Here is a 16,027-nt window from a genome sequence, read left to right as displayed (position 1 = left end):
AAAGCAGGGTCTTAGGACTTTATTCTAATACTGTTACAAACACATCTAAAATTCCCATTAAGGTGTTAGGGTCAAATTTGTCAAGAAAAACTATTTTGCTTCTGCAGAATGTGATGAACTTAGAAGAGTGATATCTGCAGAATTCTTGTAAGCAGTTGTCCATCTTGAACACTGGTGAATGATAGAAGGCACTGGTGAACGAAAGAAGACACCGGTGAAATTAGCTGAGGTGTAGGTAATGCTGGTCTGAAACCCAGTTGCTCCACACAACCCACTCTTATTTGACATCCAATGGACACCTGGACCCATTTCAATAACAAATACTGTGATGTGGAGCAACAGCATGCAGAAGTGGAAACCCACAGATACTACAGTTTATTCCTGGACATCAAGTTCTGCATGGGACAGAAAAGTGCCCTTGTGGCCAAGAGAGCCAATGGGATCCTGGGGTGCATCAAGAAAAGCATGGCCAGCAGGGCTAGGGAGGTTCACCTCCCCCTCCACTCTGCCCTGCTGAGACTACACCTGCAATCCTGTGTCCAGTTTTGGGCTCCCCAGTTCAAGAGAGACAGAGACCTGCTGGAGAGAGTCCAAGAGAGAGCCACAAAGATGATTAGGGGACTTGAGCATCTCCCCTGTGAAGAGAGACTGAGAGCCCTGGGGCTGTTTAGTCTGGAGAAGAGAAGGCTGAGGAGGTGATCTGATCAATGTCTATCAATATCTGAGGGGTGGATGTCAAGTGGAGAGGGCCAAGCTCTTTTGGGTGGTGCACAATAGACAAGGACCAATGGAGGCAAACTTGAAAACAGAAAGTTTCAGCTCAACATGAGGAGAAACTTCTTTACAGTGAGGGTGACAGAGCCCTGGAGCAGGCTGCCCAGAGAAGCTGTAGAGTCTCCTTCCCTGGAGACTTTCAAACCCCACCTGGATGCATACCTGTGTGGACTACCCTGGGTGATCCCACTCTGGAGGGAGGGGTTGGACTGAATGATCTCTGGAGGTCCCTTCCAACCTCTAACATTCTATGATCCCTCTGAAGAAACAGCCCTTAACCATTTTCTGCTTCTGGGATTCATGTTCTAGAAGAGTCAGAGTTTGGGTATTGCCTGTAGGCACATGCTTGTACAAATGTTCTCTGAGAATCAGGTTCTCCTGAACAGGATGCACAGCAAGTGATGCCCCTTCCAAAGAAACCACGGCCCAGAAGTTACAGTGAGTAGGACAGAGTACTGTTCTCCCAAGACCTCTAAGTCACAATTGATGCTACTGGGCTCTTAATTTCCAAGCTAGTTTCTAAATCACCATGTAGCAAGTTATTTACAAGGTCTGGTTGACACAATTAAAGCACACTCAGCCTTTTCTACCATCCCATTTGGCTTGGGTGGCATTGGACACGACTTGTACATTACAAGGTGCAACCAAACTGAAAATGTGTGGCATTTCAGAAACACAGCTTGAGACACAAGTCTCTGAATTCAGCCTTCCTGGAGGGATGTCCATTACAATAGGATGGGGTTTGGTTTGGTACTTCTGTAATGAAGTCCAATTTGGTAAAAAAACACCAGCACCTCAGCAGCTCTCTGAGAAGGGGTGTGCTGGCTTAGAAGAGAGTTGAAACAGACCTGCTTGGCTTGTAAGTCTTCTCTTCTAACTTCTCAAACTGTCAATGTGCCTGATGCTCCAAGAGCATACAGAGGAAGGAGCATCTTCCCTGCCACTCCCTGCAATAATTACGTGATTTCACTTTGGCTTTTGGGGAGAGGGCATAAACAGAGGGAGGCAAATAGAGCCAAGCTGTGCCTGATAATGCTGATGAAGCATACTTACACTTGTGCAGATGCAGAGATGCATTCCAGTACTACTCATGCTGGGTAGAATAGAATAGAATAGAATAGAATAGAATAGAATAGAATAGACCAGACCAGGTTGGAAGAGATCTTTGAGATCGAATCCAACCTATCACCCAACACTATCTAATCAACTAAATCATGGCACCAAGCACCCCATCCAGTCTCTTCCTAAACACTTCCAGTGATGGTGACTCCACCACCTCCCTGGGTAGCCCATTCCAGTGGCCAATCACTCTTTCTATGAGGAACTTCTTCCTAACATCCAGCCTAAACCCCCCCGGCACAGCTTGTTCTGGTGCTGGTTGCCTGGGAGAAGAGACCAACCCCCACCTGGCTACAACCTCCCTTCAGGTAGTTGTAGAGACCAATAAGGTCTGCCCTGAACCTCCTCTTCTCCAGGCTAAACAACCCCAGCTCCCTCAGCCTCTCCTCATAGGGCTGTGCTCCAAACCCCTCCCCATCTTTGTTGCCCTTCTCTGACACGTTCCAGCAACTCAGCATCTTTCCTAAACTGAGGGGCCCAGAACTGGACACAGGATTCAAGGTGTGGCCTAACCAGTGCTGAGTACAGGGCACAATGACCTCCCTGCTCCTGCTGGCCACACTGTTTCTGATATAGGTCAGGATGCCATTGGCCCTCCTGGCTGCCTGGGCACACTGCAGGCTCATGTTCAGCCTACCATCAACCAGTACCCCCACTTCCCTTTCTGCCTGGCCGCTTTCCAGCCACTCTGACCCCAGCCTGTAGCACTGCATAGGTGTATGTCTAGAACTTAATCTTGTTGGAGGCAGGTCTCCTTCCCTGGTGCAAGTGCTGTATGTAGGGAGAAAACCTAACTGCACAACTCGCAGGATTTCTGCATAGATGCTTTGTGCCGGTCCGGCTGTACACTGTCACCTCCATAACAAGTCCCTGCAATATCAGCACATCAGCTTTTGATAGATTAAAAGGCTTTGGCAAGATTTAGGTCCATATGTGTATTTCTGCCTTTCCTTGTAAAGAATCTGTATCCCCTGTGTGGATCTTTTCCTTTATCAAATGCAATGCTGTGCAATGCTGCCAGACATTGAAGGCAGATAACAGCGTACTGCTCACTTAGCAGTCCCAAGAAGAATAAAGTAGAATGCGGGCCTGCTGTTGCTTTTTTTTTCATGATCAGCCCTGAGAAGTTTTCCTGAGATGCTTTAGAAAGTAGAAGTGCATATTCCTAGACCGCCTGATTTTAAGTATTGCTTTATTTTGTTACTAGCTTTGTTGGAGGTTTAAGAGCTTCAAACACAGAGCTTCAGTTCAAACACAAAGTCTGGGGAGGCAAACAGAATCTTGAACTGCATTTTAAACATGTTTCACAGGATCCTTTCCTCCCCCTCTCCTCTTATTCTGAGAGGCATGCTTGGTGTAGACACCTCTTGACATACAGCAGAGGTTTAAGCTGAGATTGTATCACTCTGGAATTTTAAAACCTCTGGAGGAATTTGAACCCGAGGTGTTACCTTTTCAGACATAAGAGCACTGCCAGGCAGAGGCAGTTATTCAGCGGGGGAGGTGGAATTCCAGTAAGAGCAGCCAGAATTAGCTGGATTTCAGCTTTCAGGCTCTTTTGATACAGTCTTTGAACTCTTACCACCCAATTCTGCTTCTATGCAGACTGATGTCTTGTGCCAAGTCAAACTCTACATCCCCAGAATCTGCAAAATTGTCTCCAGTCCTTCTCTTCTTCTCTATTAAATATATTTGAATAATTAACTGATTCTTGCCCCAAACCCAGACTAATTCAAGGTTCAGTGAGTGCTTATTCTTTGTCACTTTGTTTGAAAAGACTGGCTGAATTAATTGGCAAATCACATATAGTGGGGTGCTGAATAGATGACTAGCAGTTCTGATTCTGTAACGAGGTCTCTGGATTAAGCACACACTGAGAATTTCCCTTCTCTTTGCTTGTGCTAATTCCTAACTTCATATGATATGATATATATATATGGTTGTGATACTTTAATTTTCTAGGAAAGGAAGGAGGTGGTGCTAGGAACCAAAACACAGACGCTTCCTCTACATAAATCTGGGCAGCTTTGCCCATGAATTGACTAATGCATCGATCGATGATTCATCTGAACCAGGAATCTGACACAGAAAATATGATAGAATCACAAAAGCCTTCGTGCACTGCTTGAAAGAAAGGATGGAGTCAGGCCCTTTTTAGGTCTTAGACTCGACGACATAGAAGAAATTAGAAGTCGAAAGAAACTAGGAGAAGTACCCAGGGAAACAGATTTTCTTGCTGCCAGGAAAGACACAAGCAGTCTTTGTTCTGCCTCTTTGGTTATTTTGCCAGTGCTCTGCAGTGTAGACTCCCATTTGAGAAAGGCAGGGAGGGGACCAGCTTCTCTTTTACCAGCTCTTCTTTCTTTGCCAATTGTGACTTACATTCATAACTTGCCCTAATATAATTCTGAAAGAAAAGTCTGTTACTTAACAAGGAATGTTGCAGATGAAAATGCTGTTAAGCTGAGCTGGCGCTCTGGTTGGTCTGTGTGAAAGGTCACATTTTGCCTGGATCAGCTAGCAAATACAGCTTGTGTTCCACACGCTCCCATAGTTGTTGCTCAGCAACTAATTCTCCAATTAGTTGTGTTTTGAACTGCTTTCACCCAGCTGGGCTCACCAGTTCCTTTTAGGTCTGCTCCACCAACTCCCTCAGTATTCCCTCTGTCAGTGTAGAAGTGGAAAGTAACAGATACTCTTAAATCAAATGGAGATACTACTTTTGCATCCTGAATTTTATTTGTCCTTCAGAACAGTAATTCCAGGTGAAATGTTTGCCAATAATTTTCTTTCAGACACAAGGGTCATCAACATAAGAAAATAATGTATATTAATGACATTTGTTCTTAACCTGTTTTTCCCTGTATAGCTTGCTTGCCCCAGAAAAGTGAACCTGTCATGGCAAGTCTGGAACACACAGCCAGCCACAGAGGAGGCCTTTGTCCAGGTCTAGCTACATTACCAAACAATGTCAGCGTGGATTGAGTTTCACAGGCAAAATATTTGTATGTCTCTTCAGGACATTTTTGAAGTGCAAAAATACATTTAATCTGGACACACCTAGAGACTCAAGTCCAGTATTTTTGTCATTGCTCTTGTAATTACGAGAAAATGTATGATGGCTTTTTGATGTTGCCTTCTTTCAAGTGTTGCCTTCTTTCAAATGTCTTCGATGTGAAGATGAGTGACCCAATACTTCACTAATTTCCCTTCAGCAGTGCTTTCAGAAGAAGACAGATGAAAGTCAATGGCTTCTGTCCTCCTTTGAGTTTAGAGATTTTCCTTCTGTGCTGCTGCTGAATGCTGAAGTGTGTACTATGGAGGCAGACCAAGAGTTGCCTTCCATTCCTAAAGACAAATAAATTGGATCAGAGAGAGGTTGTCAGAAGACTTTTCAATGACAGTTTAAATTCACGATTTGAAGGGATGTGGTTTGCAACAAGCAACCTGAGGAACTTGGAATTGAGTTTTAGATCACCAACTTTTAATTCATTTGCACCTATTTGTAATCTTCATGTAGTTGTGCAACTCTACTTGAAGTACATTCTAATGTTGCTTATGCTGACTACATGACAGTTTAAGTTCTATGGAATTTGTCTGATGATGGAAAGGAGAAGAAAATCAGGTTCACCATAATAGGAAATTACTTCAAACAATGCTGCATTTATAGGGCTTTAGATGGCTTCTGATAGATGTAAATGTTATCTAGGCTAATTTGCACCTCAAGTGGTGTTTGAAATTCTAATCTGGGCAGGTGGATAAAATTGGAAACAAAATCATGGATTTGTCGCCAGTAAATTGCAGCCAATTGCAGTTGACCCAAATGCATCACAGGATCCCAGGATGTTAGGGGCTGCAAGGGACCTCTGGAGATCTTCCAGTCCAACCCCCTGCCAGAGCAGGACCATAGAGTCCAGTGCAGATTGCACAGGAACACATCCAGACAGGGCTGGAAAGTCTCCAGGGAAGAAGACTCCACAACCTCTCTGGGCAGCCTGTTCCAGGGCTCTCTGACCCTCACAGTGAAGAAGTTCCTCCTCATGTTGAGGTGGAATCTTCTGTGCTGGAGTTTATATCCATTGCCCCTTGTCCTATCACAGGATACAACTGAGCAGAGCCTGTCCCCTTCCTCTCGACCCCCAGCCCTCAGATACTTATAGATGTTTATTAAATCCCCTCTCAGTCTTCTCCAGGCTAAACAGCCCAAGGGCTCTCAGCCTCTCCTCATGGCATGAAAGCAACCTGAAATCCAAGAAATTGCTAATCACCTGAAATAAAGCACTAAAGGAGTATGACATAGGAATGAGCTTGTAACTCACTGCTGTTAACAAGACAAATAGATCAATAGGAAATATTCCACCTTAGTAAGACAATCTTTATTTAATGAGTGTAATGCTAATTGGGAGCAATATCCTTAATGAGACACTTCTGGGTGTGTAGGGCTGTAATAAATAATCACCTTCCACGGGGGAAATGAAAGCTCTTGGCACTGATAAAGAAACTAGCCCAGGTGGTATTTATTGCTTAACAAGCCTCTCTGCCTGTGCTGCATGTGCTGGTGAGATACCATCTTGCCCTTCAGTGGAAATTGCAACAGACATTTCAGAGATAAGTAGGGCTGGCTGGATGCAGAGAGGTTTCTCCCTGGCCTTGATCCATGACTCACGCAAGGAGGTGTCGTGGAGCATGGTGTGGGGACTCAGCCACACCCTTTTCATTTCCAGTGAGCTAACAGAGACGTATTCTAGACAGACCAGGGCCTGTCAAACCTGTGTGCCCCAGCCCTCCTCATCCTGGGGGAGAGGCTGAGAAATAAGGGCTAGTTTCTCAGCAGCACAATAACTACCTAAGCTTAATAGATGGTGTAGTGACACCAGCTTGATCAAACGTGGCGGAATCACACCTTTAACCCAGACCCCTGTGGAAATGACTCAGTCTAGCCCCAAATGTCTGGCTGCAGTTAGCTGACTTAGATTCACTCTGTGGTTTATTTCCTAGTAGCTGGTCTGTTGTGCAGTCCTCTCTCCATCTCCTTCCTTCTTCTTCAGAAGCATGTGTTTTTGTTGCTTGTTTTGGTGGTGATCTTCATAGTTAGTGATACAATTTACTCTGTGGTGTTATTCTGTTCTGGTAAGCTTTGCAATTGCTATAGCTGGTCATGTGTGTGCTCCTCCTCAGAATGGTTCTTCCACAGGGGGAAGATGGGGACATACTATGACTTTAAAAGCCTATCTCCTGTTTGGATTTCTTATGCATCTTTTACTATACTGTTAATTCAGATTTACCATAGTAGATATTTTTATCTAGTTCCAGAGTGGTATGTAAATATAAGCACTCATATCTGCTTCTATAGCAAGTCAGGACGGGGAATTTGTGTTCCTCAGCCATTTATGGTCATGGGAGATTCGGTAAGATCTGTGTGTGTGTGTGTCTGTGTGCGCTATAACTTTCAGATTAGTCATGCAGCCAGTATAAACAGGAGTATCCAAGTATCATACCTCTCCTTAAGGCACTTGAGATAGTGGTAAAGAGAAAACAGATGAATCAGCTGACTACTGAATCATTGGAGTTACAACAAAGGACGGTCAAAAGGGGTGATCAGAACTTTTCCTGAAATACTCTCCTGTGACAGCAATCCAAAACTTAGCCAGGCTCATAGTAAACAAAATGGATTGCAATGTAATCCTGCTGTTGATTTAGTTCCTCATCTACACTGTTGCCCCTGTCTACAGTACCTGGTGAATGCTCAGCTATCTCCCTGTCAAAAGATATTTCAGTATAGCTAGAATAGAATAGAATAGAATAGAATAGAATAGAATAGAATAGAATAGAATAGAATAGAATAGAATAGAATAGAATAGAATAGACCAGACCAGGTTGGAAGAGACCTTTGAGATCATCGAGTCCAACCTATCATCCAACACTACCTAATCAACTAAACCATGCAACCAAGCAAGTGTGACCACTGCTGCCAAACTTTACTGATGGTAATCCTTTAAAGACACACACTGGAAGAGTTCTGACAGATTTTTGTTATTATCCCACTTTTTCTTTGACTTTGGATTTCATTTTAATCCTACTTATGTCTTCCCTCCAGTCTTTGACAGCAAGGCAGCAGTGAGTACACCTGCTATGGCTGTAAGCTAGTGATGGATATGCTGTTACAATGAGATGTGTCCCAGTTCAGTTGGCACACAGAGCTGTAGGGATTCTGGCACCACTGTGGATGCCAAATCAAAGCATCGCTCACAAAACGCTTCATTTCATGAGCAACTTCTTTTTTCTTCCATCACAGTATCACCAATGTTGGAAGAGACCTAAAGGATCATCGAGTCCAACCTGTCACCACAGACCTCATGACTAAACCATGGCACCAAGTGCCACGTCCAATCCCCTCTTGAACACCTCCAGGGACAGTGACTCCACCACCTCCCTGGGCAGCACATTCCAATGATTAATGACTTCAGGTAGTTGTAGAGAGCAATGAGGTCAGCCCTGAGCCTCCTCTTCTCCAGGCTAAACAACCCCAGCTCCCTCAGCCTCTCTTCATAGGGCTTGTGCTCAAGGCCTCTCCCCAGCCTCATTGCCCTTCTCTGGACATGTTCAAGTGTCTCAATGTCCTTCCTAAATCTCTTCCCCTGGTCAAACTGCTGGCTCCTTTTTGCATTTTGGGAACCTTCAATTCTTCTTTCATTAATGTGTGTGGCCAGTATTTTTGCAGTAACAAAAGATGAGCACAGAGCCACCAACACTCCTCAGCTGGATACATCCTTCTGATAACACAGGGGGCCACATGGGGCCACAGGCTGGTCACAGTCCATAGTGTCTGAGCACCATTCTGTGATCACTTAATGTCTCAGGGCTTTTTCATCCTACAGTTTGTTGCCAGTAAGGTTCTGTTTTATTGCAGGAGAGTTTAGGGGTTTGGTGGTGCAGGACCAATTAATTAAACCCCTTGGTTTGTCAGGGCTTGTTATTTGCTTTGATTTCTGCTTAAAACTTTCCACATTATTAAGGTAGAATAGAAGAAGAGAATAGACTAGACTAGACGAGACTAGACTAGACTAGACTAGAATAGAATAGAAAGAATAGAATAGAATAGACCTTCAAGATCATCGAGTCCAACCTATCATCCAACACCACCTAATCAACTAAACCATGCAACCAAGCACCCCATCCATTCTCCTCCTAAACACCTCCAATGATGGTGACTCCACCACCTCCCTGGGCAGCACATTCCAATGGCGAATGACTCCCTCAGTGAAGAATTTCTTCCTAACATCCAGTCTAAACCTCCCCTGGTGCAGCTTGAGACTGTGTCCTCTTGTTCTGGTGCTGGTTGCCTGGGAGAAGAGACCAACCTCCACTTGACTACAACCTCCCTTCAGATAGTTGTAGACAGCAATAAGGTCTACCCTGAGCCTCCTCTTCTCCAGGATAAACAACCCCAGCTCCCTCAGCCTCTCCTCACAGGGCTGTGCTCCAAACCCCTCCCCAGCTTTGTTGCCCTTCTCTGGACACGTTCCAGCAACTCTACATCTTTCCTAAACTGAGATGTCCAGGACTGGGCACAGTACTCAAGGTGTGGCCTAACCAGGACTTGATGGGCAGCACTTGTCAAACTACCATTTGATGTAGACCTGTTGAGACTGTTTGAAATATGGTGGCTACTTTGAATGGAAATGAAGAATGAGTATGTGTTGAAAATGAGTTGGACCAGGGAGAGTGTGATTAAGAATGCAGAATTTAGCTGGGTTATGAGAGTAAGAGGATCATCACAGGGTCTGTCTTCATGCTTTTAATACTGAGGTTAGGAGTTTCAGTTTCACCTCACCTCCTTTTAAGTTAGTGAAGATAGAGTTGGTCTTGGTCTGAATCGTCCTCCAGAGTAGCCCAACTTAGTAGTTATGGGGAGATAAAAGAGAGCAGACTCATATTACAGTCTGGAGTTGAATGCTGATTAATCTAATTACACATGTTTGTTCCATCCACTTGTTTGTACTGCAATATTGACTTTACTTGCAAGGTAAGGCAGGGCAGATCAGGAAGTGAAGTTACACAAACACAGCTAGACCTGTGAGGAATGTAGAAAATAAGAGCCAGAGTGTGATAAGTGTTCAGAAATTTGATCTGGAGCTTTCAATGTCAAAATTGAAGTGCATGGGTCCTATAAAGAAATATCTGAGTCAGGTACACCCAAGACAGAACTTATTCATGAAACTACAATCATAGAATCAGTAAGGTTGGAATCAATAAGGTTGGAAGAGACCTCAAGGATCATTGAGTCCAACTTGTCACCCAACACCTCATGACTACTAAACCATGGCACCAAGTGCTATGTCCAGTCCCGTCTTGAACACCTCCAGGGATGGTGACTCCACCACTTCCCTGGGCAGCACATTCCAATGGCTAACAACTCTCTCTGTGAAGAACTTTCTCCTCACCTCGAGCCTAATCTTCCCCTGGCACAGCTTGAGACTGTGTCCTCTTGTTCTGGTGCTGGTTGCTAGAGAGAAGAGACCAATCCCTTCCTGGCTACAACCACCCTTCAGGTAGTTGTAGAGAGCAATGAAGTCACCCCTGAGCCTCCTCTTCTCCAGGCTAAACAATCCCAGCTCCCTCAGCCTCTCCTCATAGGGTTTGTGCTGAAGGCCTCTCCCCAGCCTTGTTGCCCTTCTCTGGACACCTTCAAGTCTCTCAATGTCCTTCTTAAACTGAGGGGCCCAGAACTGGACACAGGACTCAAGGTGTGGCCTAACCAGTGCAGAGTACAGGGGCAGAATGACTTCCCTGCTCCTGCTGGCCACACTATTCTTGATACAAGCCAGGATGCCATTGGCCTTCTTAGCCACCTGGGCACACTGCTGGCTCATGTTCAGCCTACTATCAACCAGTTCCCCCAGGTCCCTCTCTGCCTGGCTGCTCTCTAGCCACTCTGACCCCAGCCTGTAGCACTGCATGGGGCTGTTGTGGCCAAAGTGCAGTACCCAGCACTTGGACTTGTTAAATGACATCATGTTGGACTCTGCCCATCTGTCCCGCCTGTCAAGGTCCCTCTGACAGGCCTGTAGTTACCAGCTTCCTCCATCAGATTGGCCAGTTTCCAGTGGTCTGGGACCCCTTCGGTGAGCCAGGACTGGTGGAAAATGATGGAGAGAGGCTTGGCCAGTTCATCTGCCAGCTCTCTCAGCACCTTTGGATTGGTTCTTCAATCATAGAAGTTGCAGTTTACAATCTGCCCTTAATATAAAAACTACATTACTTTTGAAAGGGAGCAAGAACAGCCATAAAAGGTTTCAGCAAGCTGGAAGGACACAGGGGAGGAACAGCTCTTGCAGGTTGTGATAACATGGCCTGCCTGGGAGCTTGGCCCTTAGCAGACAGATTGTTTTAATGCTGGAGTCTTTCCAATTCAGGGCAGGAGGGATAAAAACTGTAAGGCAATTTCTTTACTGATGGCAACTGGCTGTAATTACTATTATGAAATAACACTGTGGAAGTACTTATTGAAGTAATTTTGCAAGCAGTGTAGGCAGACACGCAGTCAGATGTAGTACACACAAAGACTATACTGTAACTGGTACACTTCATTGCCTGATGATGTGGAGACCAAATTTCACTGACTCCTTGGGTTTGGAATATAAGAAAGTGAGGACAGTGATAAAAAGCAATGTGGAAATGGGGCTTTGGACTTGATTTTTCATAGAATCATAGTATCAGTCAGGGTTGGAAGGGACCACAAGGATCATCTAGTTCCAACCCCCCTGCCATGGGCAGGGACACCCCACACTAGATCAGGCTGGCCAGAGCCTCATCCAGCCTGGGCTTAAACACCTCCAGGGACGGGGCCTCAACCACCTCCCTGGACAACCTATGCCAGGGCTTCGCCACTCTCACTGTGAAGAGCCTCCTCCTCACCTCCAGTCTGAATCTCCCCACCTCCAGCTTCATTCCATTCCCCCTAGTCCTATCACTACCTGAGATCCTGAGAAGTCCCTCCCCAGCCTTCCTGTAGGCCCCCTTCAGATACTGGAAGGCCACAATGAGATCACCTCAGAGCCTTCTCTTCTCCAAACTGGACAGCCCCAACTCCTTCAGTCTGTCCTCACAGCAGAGGTGCTCCAGCCCTCTGCTCATCCTTGTGGCCCTTCCCTGGACACCTTCCAGCACGTCCATAACCCTCTTATAATAGGGGCTCCAGAACTGGAGACAGTACTCCAGGTGGGGTCTCACCAGAGCTGAGTAGAGGGGGAGGATCACCTGCTGGCCACACTTCTCTTGATGCAGCCCAGGATCTGATTAGCTTTGCGGGCTGCAAGTGCACACTGAGAGCTCATGTTGAGCTTCTTGTCCACCAGCACCCCCAAGTCTCTCTCCTCAGGGCTGCTTTCCAGCCAGTCACTGCCCAGCCTGGATTTGTGCCTGGGATTGCCACCACCCAGATGCAGGACCCTGCACTTGGTCTTGTTGAACCTCAGGATGTTCGCTTGTGCCCACCTCTCCAGCCTGTCAAGGTCCTTTCTTGATGGCATCCCTTCCCTCCAGCGTGTCTGCTGCACCACACAGCTTGGTGTCATCAGCAAACTTGCTGAGGGTGCACTCAATGCCACTGTCCATGGCACCCACAAAGATGTTGAACAAGGCTGGTCCCAGGTCTGATTTTTGTTTTAAGTGGTGTTGTTAACACTGAGTTGGGGGGTTAAGTGTGGCAGGTCACATGCAGCTGCTGTCTACTGAGCACAGTGGGCACAGACTAAAGGAGACAAAACCGGAGGACTTAGCAACTGCACAGATCTCCCCTCAGCTGCTGAACCTATGAGCCTGCAGCTCACATTTGACAATGGTATTTTAGTGACCAAATGTGGCAAAGAAAGAGCTGTTTGAGTATTTATATTACGAAAGGCAAGATTTAAAAACAAAACACAACATAAACCTCCCTACTGATACTGGAAGAGGGAAGCTTCACTCAGAGAGGTCAGTGTACCTGTAATGCTCACCCTGGTTTTAAAATCTGATGCCCTAGAAGTTCTTCTCTAAGCTATTTTTGAGAATACACAAGCAAATCCATACAGCAACATCATGATTTCCCAAGCAAACCCATCAGCATTGCTGCAGCAATACACTAATCCCCACTTTGTTTGGAGTTGGAAAACAGATTCCTACATCTAGTGTAAATGGTTCAACTGCATACATAAACACTGAGGCAATAATAATGTATTGCCTGTGAGCACTGGGAATGCTTCCTCTGTGGTTAGACAAGGACACAGTCTCAAGCTGCACCAGAGGAAGTTTAGGCTCGAGATGAGGAGAAAGTTCTTCACTGAGAGAGTTGTTAGCCATTGGAATGTGCTGCTCAGGGAGGTGGTGGAGTCACCATCCCTGGAGGTGTTCAAGAGGGGATTGGACGTGGCACTTGGTGCCATGGTTTAGTCACAAGGTCTGTGGTGACAGGTTGGACTTGATCTTTGAGGTCTCTTCCAACTCTTGGTGATTCTGTGATTCTGTGATTTCCAAGGCCAAACTGAAAAGAATAACTTACTTTCCTGGAGTAGTCGTTACAGAGGATAGTGTTAGGGAGATGGCCCTGTCAGTGGAGTCCCATCTCTGAGGAGAAGAGCTGTCGGGCTGAGGCAGAGCTTTCTAATGGTGGAACTGGCTGAGTTTCCTCAGAACTGTGCAAACATTTGTTCATTCAGATACCATTCTCCCATCATCAGTATTCTGTCAGCAAAAAGCAACGTATGCAAGGACATTTTGGAACTGGGGAAAGCCTCCCAGTCCCAGAACATCACCAGGTTCAAAAAAACAAGAGACAAACTAACATCATGGATGGTTATTTTCCCATCTAATTACAATCTTGGTCCTCCAACAAACTAAATGCTTATTCACTCCATTGTCTTCAGCAGTTACACCACTTAGCAGGAGCTGAAAAGCTAATCAGATAGATAACGTTTAAAATGTCTCTAGAAGTTTAAATTTGCTTTGTAGCTGTGTAGCCCTTTGAAGTTCTTGTTACTAAACCAGGAACTTTCTGGCCTTGCACTACACAGAGGATGTGTTCCCTAAGTGTTGCAGCACAAGGCACATGTGATGTATGTACAGTGTACAGCAAGTGCTTTGTTTCATGGACAGTTTGGACTGGAGGCCATACTGATGTGACACACAAGGCTGTGCAGAACATCCTCTTCCAACCTGGTCTGGTCTATTCTATTCTATTCTATTCTATTCTATTCTATTCTATTCTATTCTATTCTATTCTATCCCTATGCTATTTTCCTTAGTGACTGGTTTGTGCAAAGACCCAAAAACCAGTGCCAGCCAAGCCTGATTTTGGTTTCCCCATGTTGTTTTTTTTCTGTGATTCCTGTTGAGGATGTTATCTTTATATAAAGCTGTACAGGTCCTTTTGGGCTGCAAGAATCCCTCTGACTCAGGCACCCACAGCTTTTACAAACTAGAGCAGAACATTGTAAACACAGCAGCACCAAACCCAGCTGTGACTCTTCTGTTCTGTGCTCCCCAGGCTTTCACAGGGATAAGCAGCTGTTAACATTTGGCAGAGACCTTTGGAAGCAAGCAGGAGAGCCCCAAGAGGGCTTCTGAAGAAGCATGCTCAAGAGGGATGCCAGAGGCCTCCCTCCTGTTCTACCAATGTTGTGTGCCCGGTCTCTGAGGAGGTTGCATGTTCCCTAGACCTGCCTGAGCAAGTGCTATCTGGCTTGAATACAGCCACAGGCTTTGGTGCTGCAACAGGGCTTTGCTGCCATCATAGCTCACCTACTCTTAGTGATGGCAGGAGCCAGATGAGGAAACATGCAGCACAGCTGGACCTGGCAGGTGGAGTACTACAGGAGGGGAGATGAGATGGGGTGAAAAAAGCAGAGGCTGTCCAGGCAAAGGGGAAGAGTCCTGTACTGTGAGGAGGAGGAAGCTGTTAAGGGACAGTGAGGGAGAGGTGGAAATCTGACATCTCCTAGCATGTTCCAGAGACCCCCATTTATTCCACCAAGACTGTTCCAACTTGACTAGTCTCTCACTGAGCCATTCTTGGAATTTTCTTTGCTGCTACTGCAAAGTTGAATGTTGCCTTTTGTCTTCAAATACATGGCAGGGAAAACTAACACTAGAGGCAATATAGTTCCAGTACTGCGTGAGGAGGTGCCTTGGTGGCAGAGGAAACAAAGAAGGCAGAGTTACAGAGAGAGTGATTGCCCATTGGAATGGGCTGCCCGGGGAGGTGGTGGAGTCACCATCATTGGAGGTGTTCAGGTGGAAACTTGATGGGGTGCTTGGTGCCCTGGGTTAGTTGTTTAGGTGGGTTGGATTGGTTGATAGGTTGAACACGGTGATCTTGAAGGTCTCTTCCAACCTGGTTTATTCTGTTCTATTATTCTAGATTTTACAAGGACACTAGAGTAATCTAAACCTAGTTATTGGAGTGCATTGGGATATCTGGCAATGGTACTGAATGCCTTCTTGCTCTCCATCTATACTGCTGGGGACTGTCCTCAGGAGCCCCAGACCCTTGAGGCCCCAGGGGAAGACAGCACAAAGGAGGAGTTCTCCTTGTTTGATGAGGACTGGGTTAGAGAACAGTTAAGTCACCTGAACATCCATAAATCCATGGATCCTGATGGGATGCACCCACAGGTGCTGAGGGTGCTGGCAGAGGTCATTGCCACACCACTCTCCACCATCTGCATCCATATGTTCTCTAGAGGCTGCTTTGGGCCCTATAGAGGCTATATAGGATGCTACAGAAGCTCCAGAGGGTTCCATAGGGATCTATAGAGGTTCTTTAGGGCTCTGTAGGGCACAGTATAGGCTCCTTAGGGCTACATAGGGTTCTATAGTGGCTCCTTAGGGCTCTATAGTGGCTCTCCAGAGGCTCTGTAGAGGCTCCATAGGGCTCCACTGCACTATATAGAGGATCCTTAGGGATTGCAGGGCATTACACAGGATACAAAGGACTCTATAGAGGCTCATTAGGGCTCTATAGTGGCACTATAGAGGCTCCATAGTACTCCATAGGGCTCAATAGAGGCTGCATTGGGCTCTATAGAGGCTGCATTGAGACTCTAAGGGGCATTACAGAGGCTGTATAGAGGCTCCATAGCGCTCTATAGAACCTCCA

This window comes from Melanerpes formicivorus, unplaced genomic scaffold (genome assembly GCF_026170545.1).
Source record: "Melanerpes formicivorus ecotype bairdi unplaced genomic scaffold, bMelFor1.0.p_v2 SCAF_99, whole genome shotgun sequence".
NCBI classification, from domain to species: domain Eukaryota; kingdom Metazoa; phylum Chordata; class Aves; order Piciformes; family Picidae; genus Melanerpes; species Melanerpes formicivorus.
The sequence above is the reverse complement of the archived record's forward strand: the minus strand, read 5'-3'. Positions refer to the sequence as shown.